Source organism: Anser brachyrhynchus, assembly GCF_964034855.1.
Source record: "Anser brachyrhynchus genome assembly, chromosome: 2".
In the NCBI taxonomy this organism is placed as follows: domain Eukaryota; kingdom Metazoa; phylum Chordata; class Aves; order Anseriformes; family Anatidae; genus Anser; species Anser brachyrhynchus.
The window spans coordinates 113,479,425-113,497,957 of NC_137695.1; the positions used below are offsets into that span (position 1 = coordinate 113,479,425).

Below are 18,533 nucleotides of genomic sequence, written 5' to 3' on the forward strand. Positions count from 1 at the left end.
TATAAACAGCTCAGGTCCAAAACTGACACCTTCAAACTACACCTGACTTCTGCAATAGAAAAGAAACAATTTTAGGGAAGGATCGAGACCACAAGATCTGATCTAAAAATGTCTAAGACAGCAGTTTGAGTATATGATAGAAGATCTCTAGAAGATCTTAGAAGACATAGTAATTTGGGATGTTACTAAAATGTAATCACTTACTAGAGCAAAATCAGTTTGATTTCCAAGGAAAAAAAATAGGTTAAGGAACTGTTTTCTACACAAAGTGAAAGAACAAAATCTTACCTCTACCCAAAACAAACAAAAAAAACAAGAAACACAACACACAAAACCACACACACACAAAAAGAAGAAATGAACCACACACCAAAACAAACAAAAGCAAGCAATGATTGTAAGACCTTGTCCCTTCTTTACAGAGGACAGACCACAAGGGGCTTTCTCCCTAGGCACACACAGGAACACAGCTCCGGACCCCGGCAGCGGTGCCCACCCAATGCAGCACGTGGCAGGCTGCCGACGCTCAGTGGCCAGGACAGCAGGACGGAGGACACACTTCCTCACCCCTGCAGGAGTCAGAGGGAAAAAAAATAACTCTCCTTCACAAAAGTACCGCTTTTATGTGAAAAACTAAACGAAAGCACTGCATTCCAGACACCTGAAAAGCGGGAGAAACCACCACAAGAGAAAGGCTTGGCAGCTAAAGGGGCTGAAGAGGGGATGGTTGCCCACAGTGACACATCTCAAGGCTTTAAAGAGCAGTTCCAGACAAGGCCTGGGAGATAGCACCTGCAGAGGACTTTCTCTGAAAGCAGGCAAATCTGGGGGAAAAGGCCAGGGAAGCGGTGCAGGACACCAGCAGCTCCTCCCAGCACAGAGCGGAGGGAAGCAGGGCGGCTGCAGTGCCTGCAGGAGGGGAGGAGAGCAGGCAGCGGGATGCCAAGTGTGCCCGGGGAGTGGGAGAGGGGAGACAAAGCATCCCCTGTTGGGGCAACAAAGCCCTGCCAAAAGAGAAAAGGGGAGGCTGGCAGAGGCAGCGTTTAGTCTGCAAGAGTGGGGAGAAGGGTGGTGAAACACAAAAAAAAACATTTAAGTTGTCAGGCTTTGGTCTCCCCTTTGGAACAAAAGCTTGCCTTCAGGAACAGATGAATTGTAAATGACAAACACGAGTACGAGCACTTGGAACAAACAGGGAAAGTTTCACAAGTCCTGCGATGACCATCTAGCAGAGGGGAGCAGAAAACAACTTCATCAACAATTCCTAAATTATGGATTCGTCTCATGGCTGTCGTCTGTGGCCCCATTATGGACATACCCGGGCTGGGCACCTGATTTCTGCTGAACGCAGAACCGAAGGGGATTAGTTTGGAGAGAGGGGGCAGTGTGGAGGGATGCGTGGAGAGATTGCTTCGTTTTCCAGCAGAAACCCCAAATCTCAGGATTTCCACCCGTGCTGCCTCACAGAGGGAGCAGAGCTTCAGCCCAGAAGACAACAGGCGATGAGGGTATGCCTTCCTCCACATATTTAAGAAGCCGTGTGGAATGAGGTGTGGCAGTGGTATTTATACATCCAGTCCTAGCTGGAAACTGTGGCGGGATGCCAACCACACCGTAAAGGTCCTGTCATCTCAACTCCAAGCAACGTCCTGACGATCCTGACATTTTCTCGTACCGATGCGTGCCACAGGTACAGAAAAACACTGCACTGCAGTCAAGAGGCCCGACAGCCAGAGCAGTCTTACCTGCCACACACTTGTCTTAACCAAACCTTGTGACCCATCTCACCGTGACGGACCTTGCGAAGGGCTCAGCACCGGGCAGCTCCACCGAGAACAACGCTCCTGCCAACAGAGATTTCACTTGACCACAAGCAAGTCTGGAGATTTCTAGGAGGCTGAAGCAGTGGCAGCTGGTGGTCGGTACCCAGCAGTAAGGATGGAGGCTCGCCTGGTGGGGCCAAAGTGAAGCACACCAGAGATGCATCACCGGGACTCAACACCCAGAAGAAGGCTGAACGCATGGCTAAGCTGAAGTAGTAGCAGTGACACCAGAAAAGGCTTTTAAACACAAAAAGGAAACCGAAGACAGCCAGATAAACTCTAATACTCACGTGCAGATTACAATCAACGATGACTATTGTTTTTTATAAAGGGCCTAACGATGCAGCGCAAGCTAATTCCTCCCATCTGAAGCCTGGCACCATTTGGTATTTTGAATTAAAAAAAAAAAACAAACTAAACAAACAAAAACCAACAAACCCAAACCACCGAATGCCTTTTTTCTCCCCCCTTCCTTCTCCTAGCTCTTTTGCCATGCTAACGCTTGTTTGCATTACGTCTATTTTGAGCTAAATTAAATAGGAGCAGCAGAGTTCTGATTCAGTAGTAGCAATAAATGGGGTTAGCCTGGCATTGATCTGTGTAAAGGGGCCAAAGCTAGGACTGCCAGCAGCAAAACGTGGTCAGTGAACTCTGCAGTGCCACAGAGTGACCCTGCAGCTGAATTCTTAGCCCTGATTACAACAGAAATAGACTTGCCTTCCTGAACAAAGAGTATTTCAGGCAGCAGATTAGCAAGAGAAAGTGCACTTATAACGGCAGATTGAGGAAACAGAGCAAAAAAACAAAACCAAAAAAACACAGCAGACTTTGGAGTATTTTAGAAAGCTCCTAAACAGTGCAAAACACGCATTCATTGCTCTGCATTTCTTGTGAGCCAGCACTAGACCCAAACGCTAAAGAAAATAAATTTATTTTGCATTTCAGTTAAACAGCTTCAGTAAGCAAACATGCAGCAGGGAAGATGAACCAAAACCACGTTACGGATAGCAGACTGAAGAAGTTTGCAGACTGAGAACATTTGCCCTGTGGTCCTGCAGGAAGGGAAGTCATGCTTTCTACAAGAGGCAAGGTCCCCTTCATAAATCATGCTCCAAATTCAGCCAGCAAATTTATACACAGCCAGAATTTCACAACCCTTAGGGAACACGGGTCAGATCAGCTAGCTTGCTGGGTGTTTGTGCTGTTGTGCAATGCAAAGAGAGCGAGAGCGCACCACCAAATCCATCCTCATGACTATGGGGTTTAATCAGAGTGCATCCAGGATCCAGAACAAAGCGGCCCTTGTTCGCACCGCGCCGCGATCCCCCTGCTTTCCAGCCAAGCGGGGTCAGCCCAGGTCTTTGGGCAGGGAGCCCCATCGGGGCGAGCCCCCAGCAAGGCCATTTCATGCAGCATGAGCCCACGAGGTGCTGGATGCTCGCGGACATCCCGACCAGCACCTCTGGCTGCTGCTCCCACCGCCTGGCAGGTCCAGAAGCCACGAGACCAGCCTCAGCGTGCCCCTCCTCACTTTTAGCCGATTTCTTTTCTGTATTTCACAGCAAATGCTCATTAACACAAGCGCTCCTTAAAAGCAAGCAGCACAAAATACCACGTCACTTCAAATCCTTACGAACAAGCCCCTAAAGGATTTCAGCCCATTTTTTTTCCTGCAGAAAGTCCCACTGTGGATTTTTGTTGCTTTATCAAGCAGCAAGGGGCAACACGGACAGCACAGAAGAGAGGGAGATTTTAAAAGTCCACCGGTACACTGGCAGCCTGCAAAAAAAAAAAACAAAAAAACAAGCCAGAAATGTGCAGGACAGCACCCTGTTTTTTAAATGCCACTCATCTGACTTGCTGCTCTCATTACGGGCTGATTGCACGCTTCACCAGGGTTTTGTGGCGGCTGCGATGTCGGAGCATGGGACATGTGGTTGTCACAAGGACTGGGAACTTGCCGACTGATTTATGGGAACTTACAAACCCACAAAACCAAAAGATATTTGTATTCGCTTATGTCCTGAGTGCTCCTTTCACCTCTCATTGAATAACTCTCACGCAAGTAAGCGAAAGTTTACGTATAGTTCAAAACTCCCTTTTTCTTCTGGGGAAGGCAACATCGCCTTATACCACAGCACCCAGCCCGAGCAGCTTGGGGCCAGCACCGGTAACAGCAGCTGGAAATTAAGTTGTCATCTTAACTGGTTAACAGGTATTGAGACATCTCAAATAAATCTCATTATTTTTAAAAAAAGGGCAATTATCCTAATTTACACTCTTCACAAGAGCAACAGCCTAAGCTTTAAATAAGGTACGATACCTGCCTGACCACCCTTTTTGAATGAGGAGAGCTGAGGGCTCCAACTCACCATCACTCTGCAAACAGCTGGGCTCTGTGGGAGTGCTCCTTGGAGGCGAGCATCCCTCTCCCCAGGGGCGCTGGCAAAGCAGGGGCCACCTGCCCGCCGGGTCACCGACCAGGCAGCATGGTGCTGGTGACAACGGCAGCCCCCAAAAGCCATCAACCAAGGCTCAGCACAGCTGCTGAAGCCCAGACACACGGCCGTACCTTTTGCTGACTCCGCAAAGGAGCGAAAAGCTTCAGCAAAGAAGGAGGGCAGCCGAGGGCAGCAACATCAAGCGAAGATTTGCCAGGGCTTGTCTGCCAGAGGACGGAGTCTAGCATTTTAACCATTTTTGGCACATTCCACATTCGGTATTTTTCAGAAGCTTTCTCGGATGTTTATGAAACAACTGCAAGGTAGGCAACTAAATTCACAGCGGTACGAAGAATTCCTTCCCACATTCCTCTCCCATGCTCTACAGCCGAAATAAATGAAGATGTAGTTTATGTTTCTTTAATTACAGTTTGTTAAAAAGAGAACAGGTTGTTAAGTTATGGTGAGGAGCCTATGAGCCTGTGCCCTGCTTTGAATACCACAGCGGCGTAGATTTCACTGAATCAGAAAGCCTGGCCAAAACATCCCTCGGGGGGATGCGTGTTCTGCTATTGTTCAGCAGAAAACAATTTACCTTTAAACCAATCATGGTAATCAAACCGATCAATTAGAAAATGATCTTAAGAGATCGCTTCCAACATGGAGAACACTGTCAAGTTTCAGTCATTTAATATTAAATATCACGAGGGTAATACTGCACATTTGTTTTATGACATTTTTATACCATCCATCTTCTGCTGTTTGCTTTTAATCCTGCTTTTCCCCCATTAAATACTTACAGTATTTATATAGCCTTGTAAAACTCCAGTACAAAAGAATAAGCAACAAGAACTTTTCCCCATACATTACTTACCAACTTAATTATGTAATGTAATGTGAAAGGTTTATGTACACCAGCTGGATCTCATTACCGCTACGTTTCTCTCTTTTTAAAGTGCACTTTATCTGGAATACTCAAGTCACTAAGAACTCCACTTAAAATATGTTCAGCTGGCACACACGCAGGCTCACGCTGCACTACGCTAACTCATTAGACAGATTCACAACAACTCAAGTTTGTGGATGCTTATTTCTGAATTTTAAAACGCACACGGTAAATTAAAATGTTTGAAGCCAACTAATTCAGTCTTCCCCATACTCTTCCACATACAGCGAGGATCAGAAAAGTGAAAAAATAAAAGTTTCACGAGACTATTGGTTTCATGCTCCTACCGATCAGCGCTAAAAGTCAGGGATGTGCCAGCTTTATATACCTAATAAGACTCATCTAAAAAGCAGATTTCAGAGCCGTGAAGGCCTCACCAGTAAGAGCTCCTATTCAAGGAGGCTATTAAACACCCAAGTGAACCGAGGCAAGCCTGTCGCACGCCTTGGTGCCACCAATTGAGACATTCCTGTTCAACCGTGAGGCAAGAGTTGTGGTTTAATAAACGAAGAGAACAAAACCAAGCATAAAAAAAATCCTGTGCAATGGTTTTATTTTTGTTGTATATTTGACTGTAATTACTGTCTTAAGTATTTTAATTGCCTGGCTTTTCTTCAAGTGCCTTGCCTGTGGGGAGGGGAGGCAGGGCAGCTTATAGTTTGTCATTAATGAATAAAGTACGAACAAGTTTACCTTGTCTGTAATCAACATTCCCATCAAAACAGCTCGAGAAGAAAATGCGAAGGGGTCCGCTCACCCCACAGACCCAACACCATCGTGTTAACATCTGATCTTTAATAATTAGTCTCCTCCTGCCATGCCACTTACACCTCAGAGGGGAACTGGCAAGCCTTTTTATAGCACCCACATGAGAAGCATCCGAGCCCATCACAAGCATCGTCTCCTTACCCGTTTCCAATCCTCCTCTACAGAGGTTGCTCTTGGCCACCGGTCTGGGGATGGGGCACCAGGACAGCCAGCCCTCGGGTCTGGCCCCAGATGACCCTTCCTTGCACGCATGTGAGGTGAGAAACAGAGGGAAAATATGTTCTGCTGCTTGCAAGCAAATCTGTAGGGCCATTTACCGTTTTGCTGTGCAACAACACACATCCAGCCCTTCTCAGCTGGAAATAATTTTTGCCTGGGGTGGAAACGGAGCGGAGGGAAAACAATGAGTGACAAAAAGAAGCCCATGCAGGACAAAGTAAAATACACCCCTCTGCTTCATTAAGAACTGATTAGACGCAAGAAGCCATCAGTAAAAGTCAGAGCAGTTGTATTAAGGAGATGGTAAAGCCAGGAAGATGGAGAAGCAAACGGCTATTTTTCACAAGTCAAAAACATGAAGACGACAAATTTGGCCATTAGTCTTGTTTTTCCACTTAAATTGGTACAGGAGTCTGCTGCTTTTCAATACCATCATGTTCCCAGCCCAGCAGCCTGTCCCAACAGCCAACGCACCACTGCCACCAGTGTGCTTTGTCCAGCAGCAGCTCACCTCTGGGGATGAAGGCAGCTCTTCCACCCCCCGCCTGGGGAAGAGGTGGAAGATGCAGTGACCACACTCATCCACTAGGGTCCCGACTGCGACCACTACCTTTCCCCTAAATCACAAAAAAACCTGCCTTAAGAACCAACAGCTTCCCGTTACTTCGGATGAAGACTTCCTTCCACACCCCGCTTTGGGCTAAAATCGCCGGTGCTTCCTGATAACATCTCTTATCAGCTCTCTCAACCCAGAGCCCATCTCCTCCCTTCAGCCTTGAATCAGCTGGTACACCATCGCCAGCACCCTCATCTCTGCCTTGAAGCACGCCTTGAAGAACGTAAGTTCACTCTTACGGGGCGGTCCCGCCAGCACGCAGGGACACTTCTCGCTCCGGGAGGCTTTATGTTGTGTCGGCCGCTTCTCGTGTGCTTCATTTCCCCCACAGCAAAACACAGAGCTTTTATTCTCACGGCACGACAAAAATAGCATATCCGACGGCGTCTCCGAAACAATGCTACTGATTTGCAACAGCACTCAAAGCATCTGCCTGCCGTTGCCAGCCAAAAGCACTGCTGATCAGATGAACACCTCTCCTGGAATAAGTTTATAATAGAGCGCATGATTATATATCTTGATTCAGCTACATACATAAAGTAGGGAACCAGATGATTTAAACACTGATCTGAGGTCTTCTCCTCATTAAGATGCACAGGCAGAAGCTTGGTAAAAGAGAGATCTGAAAAGACGCCGTATAAAAGTTTAAAATGGGTTTATGAAAAATGGACTACAGTACGAGAGCAGCTTAACTACTTCTGAAGAATTACGTGCTGAAAGCTAGCAACCAGCCATCTACCCCCAGATCCAACAAGAAATTCCCGGCGTCTCAGAGCTATGCCCCTGCATTTGTTTCTTTAGGGGGAAAAAACAACGCATTTTGACTAAGCACACCACCGAAGCACTTAAAGTTGTTATATATAGCATGAACTGACTACGCAATGAAAACACAGGCATTAACACACAGCATAGACCAGCGTACACAAGTAATTTTAGATGCAGACAGCTCTTCGTAGTAGAAATTTAACAAAGCTAATATTTCACTAGGAAACCATGAGCCAGATAGATACAGGGAAACCCAGACCCCAGTGCCGGTAAAGCTCCCATCGCATTGAGGGGCTACGAGAGCCCGTGTGGCACCCAGGTGGGATGAAGCTTTCTTTGGAAGCAGGAACCCAGTGGGTTCTCTCGAGCAATTTTATGAAGTGGCTTAAAGATTAATGGAGTAGATCACCAGCTCACGCAGCACTTTGATCAAAACCATGTTTTCCCAACCTCCTCACTGAGTTTTAATAAGATGTGAATGAGAAATTGATCTGGACACTTTAGTTTACAAGGAGTATTTCAAGTAGCTTGAGGAAACTAGTTTATTGTCCATTAGGAATAACAACAAACACAATGCTCATATGCCATTTTACCGCAGTGCTGACAGTGGATCTCTTCTGGGATACATACCCAAGAACCAACACTTACTCTGAAACAAAACTCTATAGGCAACCACGGGTTGAAATGTCTCCTTTTTAAGGTTAAGGAAATAAAACCTTTTAGATTTCAATTTCCAAATTTGAGCATACGATGTATTTAATTTACACCACACTCAGTTTCTTTTAACTGACTTGGAAGTTGAAGAAAACCAAGACCTCCCCGCAAAAAAACACACCGCCACTACTACTCTTTCACATTTTGCTCTAGCATTTCTGCTCTAGAGAAAACACACAGTTCTTCTCTGCCACTTCTCAGCTCTATCTTTTCCCTGATCAAATTGTGTTTCAGTGCCTTTTTACATGTGTTATTTAGTATTAAGAAGGGCAAATTTTCTAGTTTTCTAATTCTAGCTCCACTTCAAACAGGAGCATTATTTCCCACCCTTTAACCCACCAAACTAACCCAGCAGTGCACTGGCCCTACAGAAATCAATCTAGCTCCTACCTGACGTGCTGTGATGAAGCAATGGGTAATGTTTTCTCACCCTGCTTTCCCTCCCCTCTTCATTTCCTTTGTCAGTGTTTTTCCAGCTCCTTTCCTTACCACAAAATTCCTACAACCTAGCTCCAAAACCCAGCTGGCACAATTATTTAGCCCTGCTTGCTGGCTTCCAGATAGGTCAGAGGGCTCATCTCCGCTCTTTTCTCACATTCAGGTAAAACAGCTATTTCAGACCACTGCCATTAAAAGAGAATAAAATAATTTCAGACTGCACACTTGCTTTGGAGCTTTTCGGCTTTTACAAAGAGTGTTTGTGAGGGGAAATGGCAACGCTTTAGTTTTTCCTTACAGTACTTGTTTACAGTTCTGGAGGAAAACCCAGGGGGCCGCGGGCTGCCTCGCCACCAGCGCCCGATGTCCCCAAGGCAGGGCTCCGCGGTCACTGCTCAAACAGCAGCACTGAAGTGCTTTTTGTTTGGTTTGTTTCTGTTTTAGCTAAAACATGGACACAGGCCTTGTGAAATCTACAACAGACACATGTATTTACTGTACCTTTACCTGGACATATTACAGATTTCACCTGATGCTTTAGTATCTCTCAACTACTGAAATAAGCCACAGAAGCTTCTAAAAGCCTCTCTGTACACTTTACATGACTTCAGCAGTTACTGCCGTACCATTATCCTGCGCTGCAAACCTAGCCCACTCTTACATTAGTGATCCTGAAGGCACCTGTTAGCAGCCTGGTAGTTCAGCATACTCAGGAAAACTGGTTAAAATTCCACTTTAGCATGGGCATGAGGAATCCTTGTCTAATGAATTACCATAGTAAACTTAGAAAAAAGCATTCGGTTATCCTTCTTTCTGCTATGTGGATACTTTCACCTTTTACATTATAGCTTTGTGCTACTTCCACACACCAACGCAATACGCTAGCACATTCATTCATGCTACATCTAGTATTATTCGCATCACCACATTTTAAACTTGATACCCATTTCAACAAATTTGTATTTGCTGGTTAAAATGAACCTGGCTTTTTTTTTTGTTTGTTTGTTTGTTTTGGCATTCCCCACTTTTGATACTTTCCAACACCTAAAAACAAATGGAGCAGTTTAGGTCCAGAAGTACTTTTAATGGAAACACTTGTACGCAGTTCCTCCTTAAGCAACACCAAAAAGACTGGGAACGTTTAATTTCAAAGCAGCTGACAAATGGAGGTGCATTTCAAAAATAACGCTTAATTTATTTTATTTTAAGGTAATCTGCAAGGTATTCTAGAGATTAAAAAAAAATACAGAAATTATGCTGTTATAGAAGTGTTTCAAATGCTTCTAAAGGAAAGCAAAACTTACACTGCGTTCTGAAAAGACATTAAAGTTGTCTCTGTTTCTTAAAAGTCAAACCTTAACTATGTTACACATGCTGCTCTGGATTGGCAACAGCTTCAAAAACGGATTTTCCAGCAGTGTTTTTTCTTTTTTTTTTTAAGCCTGACACCTAAACCCACGTCAGTCCCATTCTGCCTATTTTATTTTCAAACAGCACTTAGGCAAAAGAGCCGGAGTCAAAGGCTGAGCAAGGAGGGATTTGCACTGCAATTCCTGCTAAAGAATATAAACTTGTGAAGCGTTTGTGCTGGAGAGAAACCTCATTCCTACCGACATGGGCCGGTGGTGCAGAAGGGAGTGCTACAGGGCTGTGCGTGACCCCCTCCGCCGTGAGAGCAGCCGCTCCTCCGCTCCCTGCAGTCCTTGCGATCGTGTTTGCCAGCCACCGACTACCGTGTATTTTTAGAGAGTGTGCTTTTTCAGAGAAACTCTATTTTCAGAGATATAATCAGCAAAATAGTTACTTCAGCATTACTGAATTAAAAGGCAATAGAAAAAGAAGGCGTAAATGATAGTAAGAGGCTACACAATTCTTTCTCAGCCAGTTATTTGCCAAAACCCACACACTTAGAGCATCTTACTACCTTTTTCCCCCCCAAATGCATTTGAAAAAGTCGAGTAGAAACGTGAACCTGGTCTTAACCGGGTCTTGGAAGAGCTTCTAGAAACCGGTGCTACGATGACAGGAAAAGAGCAACACATTTTCTAAACCAAAGATGGGAACTCATGAACTCGATAAAAGCCTACAGAAAGCCTCATCTCTCAATCCAAGCAAGCATGGTCTGCAACAGTTCTCCAGCAACCTGTGATATCCAAGATGAAGACAAAAGGAACAGCACACAAATATACACTGCGAATGCCGTTAGTAATAAAATTATTAGAAACATAGGATAGCCCTCAAAAATGCAACTAATTCAGGCAGGTTCCCTCTTCATCTGACATTCACGCATCATCCACGCTACAGCCTGTAGGTTTGTCTGTTACGACATCTGTGTTCCCTTCTACACTTTCCAGCTAGCCAACCTAACCATCAAAATTAGGTCCTCCCAGTTTGGCATCAGAGCCACGTGGGTTAATTACAGCACTTAGGGCAACTCACACGCTTGGGGGTGGCATGACTTTGGTACAAGGGAAGGCTGTGTCGAGAAGGGAGGTAACTCCTGAACCCACCTCACCTTCCCCGCTCCCAGCCCGCAGGCGCACGGAGGGAGCCTCAGCCCAGCCCAAGCAAAATCCAGGTGGGGAGGGCGACACCAGCGGATTTCCCCTCCTTTTTTGTGCCAAACCCACGTACGCCATTCCCCTTGCATGCTTCTGCTGCTTCATTTCCAGATGAGCCTCAAGCCAGAGGACGCTTGGTAATGAGCCACTGATTGCATGCAATAGTTTGGGTGCAGTGGGCCATTCCTTCAGGTGCGCTGCAGGCACCTCACCCGTGAAACAACAGCTCATGCCAGCAAGACCGGCATGGGCTTCATGGCCAGTAACCCAAAATCATAGTAACTGCTCAAGACTACTCTATCCGACCTTAGTAACATCAGATGGAGCATGCTGTCTTGCTTCTGAACACCTCCTCCCTGCCACTTTTGAAGCCTATTAGAAACATACAGAGAAAAATCAACAGCAGTGAAAGCAGCATATATATACACATGTATATAAATATACACACATACATACCAACATACACATTATTTATGTAATTGCAGTTACTAAAAGCTCAGGGTTCAGCTAAAGGGTTGAGAAATCACTCTTGAAATTTTTCCAGCAATCCCTAATTTTAAGCACACGTAAATGGACACACACACAAAAAGAGAAGCTTAAAATACAGTGGTGTTTTAAAGAAGTCACTCATTTACGCATTGCATTTCTGACAGGCAGACGCAGAAGTAGTAACAGCATACGCAGGTGCCAATTTACGGGGAAGTCCGTGAGCCGCAGCCCCTTCATTAGAGCTACCAAGCACAAGAGTCACAACTTCATAGCCTCCTCTTCCTCCCACTCCCCATATCAAAAAAACAAAACAAATAACAACAAAAAAACAACCCACAGACTAAAACAAATGACAGCATCGCCGGATGCTGGGTTTGGGTGCTTGAGGAGGAGGGAGTGAAACAGAGCACGCGAATGCTAGACCAGAAACTGCCCCAGTGCCTCCGCAAGCTCTCTGGGATAAGGAAACAGAAGGAAAGCCAGAATTCATCTTTATGCCTCGCCTCTCATAGGTTTATTTTGCCCTCACCCTGTGCACCCCTGAACATCCCCGCACATTCCTGAGCATCCCTGGGCTTTGTCCTTCCACACTCCCCTGGCTCCCAACAAAAAGCCACGAGAGGACTGCGGAACGCGTGGGTCTGGCACCGCCAGGGCCCCCACGTCCAACTGCAATGATCCGTGCCAGCCACAGTGTACAGACAGACACAACCAGTAGGCATATCAATTAACTGAGAATTTACTGGAAATGTACATACTGCATCTGTGCGCTGCAACTATGATTATTTCCCAAACTAAAAATGGCACTAAGAAGAGATCAAAGGCACTTGTCCTCATTAGGGATTAAGTCCCTAGCAAGTTTGAAGGTTTTCAGATCAACTAACTAAAATTGGCTGAGTGCAAAAGCGCGTGAATTTCTAAAAGCCTGGAAGAGCCATTTTTCTGTGTGGATAATCCTGAAAAACAACAAGAACAGAATTCAATCTCATGTCTTCCGACATTACTTTCAGATCAAGGTATTGTGAGAAGTTGCAATCCCTTCCTTCCTCCCCCCTCGAACGCCTGAGAGACTTACAAAGCATTCCCCGAAAACATGATTATATATTTTTACTATCACAACATTAATAAATCTCTTCTACATCAGATAAAATGCAGTTACTAACACTTGTCCCTTGAATCCAGAAATGCGATAAAAAATTATCTTGCACGTACATATTTGGCTACATGCCCTTAATGATTTCCTCCCGAAAAGCAGGGTGCTTTTATTGCTTCAGAAACAGAAAAGCAAAATAATAAGGGAAAAAGGACACTGGGAAAAGGATGAACAGAAGGGCTTCGAAAGTGACTGAAAATCTACAACATAGCTAATTAGGTTCCAGCTTCTAACACAATAGTGGGTGTACCATGGTCTGTTATCAAGTTTATAGCCAAGGGCACAAGACAATACAACCCCACATTCAATTTAATTACAGCCTATGGCTTGTGCAGTAGTGGTGTGTTTCAAAGGGTTTAAGCACTCATTTATTTCTACACCACACATGAAATAAGGCAGCTCACTGTCATACAGACTCACCAATTAGACCGAGCAGTTTCTGATCTCTTGCTCTCTAGCAGGAGAGCATTGGGCAATGGCAAATCTTTTACAGGATAATCACAGAAGACTTTTTTGTTAAAAAAAGAAAACCACCTCCACTGCCTTTAAGTTTGTGCAGCTTACCTTTGATGTTCGCAGAGGAAGAGTAGCGACTTAGTCATTTCAGATTCTATACAATTACAGAAGTGTCAAAATACAGCAGCACTCCGTCGATGCTGTTTTCCCCCTAACTGTATGAAAAGGGTCATCTTCATTTGGTTTATACAAAACGGATCACCTCTTGCATTCTTATCAGTGTCACTGAAGGCTGCACTAGGCAAGTTTCTGACTAGTTCACACGGTGCAAATAACTTAAAGAACTCTAATTTCCAAAAAGTAAAAGTATTTTAAGAATTGATGTGTTACTGGATGAAATCATCACTTGAAATTGTTACATAACGTATTTTCTCCAATATAACACCCCATTGCATCTAAGACCACCTGCAAAGACAATATAGCAGATGTGTTAGACTTTGTACTCCAGAATCTAAATTCCACCTGCGTGTAACAAAACACCATTCTCACATCTTCACAGAAACTCACCCCGAGTCACCTTCAAGCAATCTCCTCCCCAGCAGCCGACCCAAACAGACCGCTTCCATTCCAGGAAAGAAAGACCAGCTCCCTTCATTCATTTCAGTGCGAGCACAACCCCCAGAGCCTAAAGGAGATCACTGACCCCAATCTCTATTCTGTTTCTCTTGAGCTTGTCTTGGGGCACATTCATATTCCCACAAACCTCCTGTTGGTTATAAGGAACACAGTTTGGGTTGTCTTACCATCTTCAAAAAATAAGATAAAATAAACAGCCCTGTTCAATGATTTTTTTAGAAGAACTGAGAGTTACAGCACTGACTGACCGACTGGGGCACGAGCCAAGATTTTGCTATGGAGACGGATAAGAACACCAGTTTAGGGGTTTGATACCCCTGCCTCCCCTGCATCAAGAGCAACTTTAATGACCAGCAGGTATAACAGGTACCTCCTGCAGTTGATCACTTTCCACATCTGTAACTAACGGAAAAAGAAAGGATTTCCCATTAAGAAAAACAAACAAACAATAAAAAAAACAACCAAAAACCAACCACGAAACAGCCTGTAAAGTAGGTACAGTTTTTATTGTTCTTTTAACCCTCACGCTTAAAGATTTTAACGTCGGTGCTCCTTTTAAAAAGACACGTAGCAAACCCTAGGTTTTCTTGCAAACTCTGGTAATCCATTAATCAAAGAGGATGGCACTCACTAGGCAGTAGCACAGCCACAACTAACCTTGGAAACTAAGTAAACAGATATACTCCCACGAGAACTAACAAGGTATTTAGAAGTCATCAGTCTTAATAGCTGCTGTGCTTTAAGCCGTTAAGATAGGGATATTGCCCCATCTATTATCTGTATAGAAATAAAGCCCAGCATCCTAACGCTGCCTCCCAAAGTGTCCCTGGAGCTTTCTGATGAGTCCTCCTATTCTGCACACTTGGAAAGCTCCTAGTGATGATCCTGGACAGAGTACCAAGAAAACTTGTACAGAGCAGGAGCCTTTTTTGTGGCCTTTTTATGGAAATTTGGGATGTTCTCATAGCAAACATTAAGCAGAAAGATTCTTATCCACTTCCAAAAGAAAAAGATTAAAGAGAGCTAGACTAACTTATTAATTACGTTGATTTGTTGCAGTTTGTGCCTGCTCTCTACTTATATTCATCATGTACTACTGTTTTGCCTTGTTTTGCAAAACCTGCAGTCAGAACAAGATTTCTGGATCTGGTCAAAGTAAGCCCCCTTCAAAGAAAGCATAAGGCAATGAAAAAACACGTGCCAGATCAAGAGAAAACACACACACGAAAAAGCTGTCCCTGGGTTGAAACCAGGAAGAAAAAACCTTCAGGTATCCCTCAGAACACCCATGACAAACGCACGTGAACCATGCTTAAATGACCAAACGTTTGGTAGGTATCTTAAGAGCCAATGAAACTCTTCAGAAGTAGCCCAGAAAAACCCAACCGAGTCAGAGAATCAATATAACAGAAACATTTTGAAGCCACCCGTGACTCCCCTCACCCATAGCATAAGCCAATGTATTTCCTTAGACCTATTTTGGGGAATTTCTACTGCAGGAAGTTCAGCACGTACCAGACCTATAAATCTCAACAGCTACCACCCGACTGTAGCATCAAAGGCTTAAAATTTAGCTATTGTTCATCTTTCAGTAACAAGAGAGATGAACAACAGACAAATTACATCCCTCTGTCATCAGCTTGAGCTGAAGCACTGCTGTCAGTGGCAGGAAAATTGCTACACTTCAGAGCAAATAAGGACTGAAAAGAAAGTTGTGCCATGATGGCACAGGATGCTTAAAATACACTGTATAATGCTGCTCTCACGGCTGCAACCAAAAGCAATCGTTGGATCAAGTTGAGCATTTGATGTACCTTTCCCCGGCTCTGGAGGAGGCTCCTGCAAACCAAGAGCTACAAACACATCTTGGGGCTAAAACAAAAGAAGGAAGCAGCCACGACAGGAGAGAGTAAAATTAATATCCTTGCTCAGATTCCTAAAGTTTGCAGCCAGTGCAAATTCAATACCTTCAGTTTAGTGCCTCCATTTAACCTTTTCCATACCTTGCTTAAGGTATTAATGCTATAAGAAAACATACGTACACACAAACAGCATAAACACGCTAAGAAGCCCCCTCATTGCACTGATATTTATTCGACGGGGTGTTTCACCTGCCCACGGGGCAGCAGAATCTGTCCCCTGGACGAATAATTGCAGACAAGACCAATAAAACACAAGCTTCTGACCTTGGTGTTTTCAAGAAATCGGTGATATTTGTCAACAGCAGAATTTAGCGTCACATTGCCTGATGAGATGTATTCAGTGAAAAGGCCTGGAAAGTCTTTGTTTATAATTAAGCAATAACGATTGAGGGCCAGGGCATTTCCTGGGGATTAATGACCAGCTGGGGGAGTTGATGGCCTGAGGCAGTGCCTTGGGCCATTAACCCCAGCCAGTCATTAATTTCCCCAGGAAATGCCCTGGCCCTCGATTAGCGTAACTATTACAAAAGGTAGCTAGGGAGAAAAAGTTTAGCATTAACAATCTCCCAAGGAAACCCATTCCCCAGACAATGCTTTTTCATCGCATCCCAAGAAGAAGTGCGTAAGTTAAAAACTGACACGACAAGAACCAGCGATGAGGAAGAAAAAAAAAGCTCCCTTCTCCTAAAGGCTCAAATTACCGAGTTTTGTAGCGCAGGCAAGATTTAGCTACAAAAGTGGCTGGGCAGCTTGTTTAGCTCATTAGATTGTGAATGGAGATGAACATTTCCATATAATTACTGAGAAAACCCACACTGTCTAGTACCCTTGCTGATTGCTCATTTTCCTCCTTGCTGCAGCTAAGAAGGCAGCACATGGCCGCGTACGCTCCCGTCTATTCGAGCCGTTTCTCCCTTTCCCCCGATAGCCAGCCGCTAATGAGAATCGCAGCGCCGACCGCGCAGCCACACAACGAGCAGTCCAACAGCTGGGTTTCTCCTCGTGTGAGCTTTATGGGAGAGTTGTGGGATTTGTGTGACAGGCTGGGACACCTCGCCGTGCAGGTTACGGGCACGGGTACCGCGCGATGCCCTCTCCGTCACCACGGGTCCCTCTGCCCCATCCTCATGCGCACGACCTTCCGAGGAGCCAAGCCACGCCTGAAGTTCCCAAATGACCCTCAAGGTCACGAAAATACACCTGAAATACACCTGGTGTAATACCTGAAAGAAGGAGCTAGAACAAAAGCACTATCTGCACGCAACCGAGCCTCCGAGCCACTCGGAGACACCAGCAGGAGATCAAACCGCGGCGCTCCGCTGAAGTGGTCAAGAAACCCCAAACCCACAACACACTAGAAAGGAGAGGTCGCAGGTACCGTACAGAACATAAAAGCTTGCGCAGGCGTTCCCAGAAAGCCGCCCTCCCGCTCCCCCTCCCCGGTTAGCCCGGGGCTGGCTGATTAGCCGGCAAGCTCCCTGAAAGGGTCACTCTGTCCAGAACTGGTATTGCCACTTCGGAAGCAGCTCAGGCATGTCGGATACCTGCGTTCACCCCACCCCACAGCACGGGGCCCCCGCCACCGAAATCCCTGTTACTGCTCCACACCAGCACGTCGCGGGGGGGTTGGTGACCGCGCGGGGCAGCGAGCATTAAAGTTACTGCCCGGCACACGGGGTTTTATGGGGCGCGGCGTAGCTGCAGAAGTTTTATAGTCGGAGCTGGAAGGACTTCCAAACTCGGAGCCAACTACAAAAGCGTAGCGAGTCCCTAATTGAAACGCGGCGAGGTAATTTAGCTCCAGCCGTCAAAAAAAAAAAAAAACAACAACTGGGCCGGGCAGCACGTGTGGCGGAGGGGACTCGCAGCACGGGGCCGGGGGCACCTCTCCGCTCCGCCCGGCCCGCCTCAGCCACGCGAAGCGCCTCCGACAAACTGGGTCTCGCTGCACCTAACCCGCCTAATTGCGCTGCTGCTGTATATTTCGCCACTATGGCAACTAATGCAACTAAAGCCAATTTGCCTTATAAAAAAAAAAGAAAAAAAAAAAGAAAAAAAAAGAGGATCACTGCCAGGAAACAGAGCTATTTTAAATAAACAAATACAAGATGAATGCAATTGCCATATTAACCCTCTTGTTAACTTCTGAAGTTTAAAATTACACCCTCATTACTAGTGTGTAATTGAGTATTCTCCTGGCTGTTTCCTGCATTTGAGGTTATTCAAATAGTTCATTAGCACATCAAGAACACCACACACACTAATGATATCTGACGCCCTTATCTACTACTTTGGCCCGACTTTCGTAACTCATATCTTCCGCAAAAAGGAGGGGTGGAGGGGGGGAAAAAAAAAAAAAAAACAAAAAAAAGAACAACAAGGAAAGAGGAAAAGAAAGCCAAAAGGAGGGAGAGGGGGAGCCGCAGGACTGGTGCCACCGCCGAGGGGGAGCAGGATGGTACCTGGGCACCTCCCTGTGGGATGAGCGGGGTTTGGCCGGCTCGCGGGGGGCTCTGGCTGCCCAAACGCTGCCACCGGCCCCGGGGGAGATGGGCAAGCGAGGGGGGAGCACAGGCTACGTGGGCC

The 18,533-nt window shown here is 45.6% G+C and overlaps 1 protein-coding gene and 1 long non-coding RNA gene across 8 annotated transcripts in view; both read right to left on the reverse strand.

Annotated features, from left to right (window-relative positions):
* KCTD1 (potassium channel tetramerization domain containing 1) overlaps positions 1-18,533 on the reverse strand; it is a 98,462-nt gene that overhangs the window by 45,871 nt on the left and 34,058 nt on the right. Inside the window, exon 1 of one of the 6 annotated variants that reach the window (XM_080582835.1) lies at positions 18,410-18,433. The exons of 4 other annotated variants lie outside the window; for them this stretch is intronic. The gene's annotated coding sequence lies outside the window, so the exon portion shown is untranslated. Of the gene's footprint in view, positions 1-16,211; positions 16,318-18,409; positions 18,434-18,533 lie in introns of those variants that run through there. One more of the 6 variants, XM_080582837.1, reaches the window with a different exon arrangement.
* Positions 1,747-16,205, reverse strand: LOC308190975. Of its 2 annotated transcripts, none has more exons than XR_013947599.1 (3): positions 14,093-16,205; positions 13,498-13,604; positions 1,747-12,736 (listed from the first exon to the last, which is right to left on the reverse strand). It is a non-coding gene; the product is annotated as an uncharacterized lncRNA (long non-coding RNA). The 2 variants fall into 2 exon arrangements; XR_013947600.1 differs by having other exon boundaries at positions 13,957-16,205.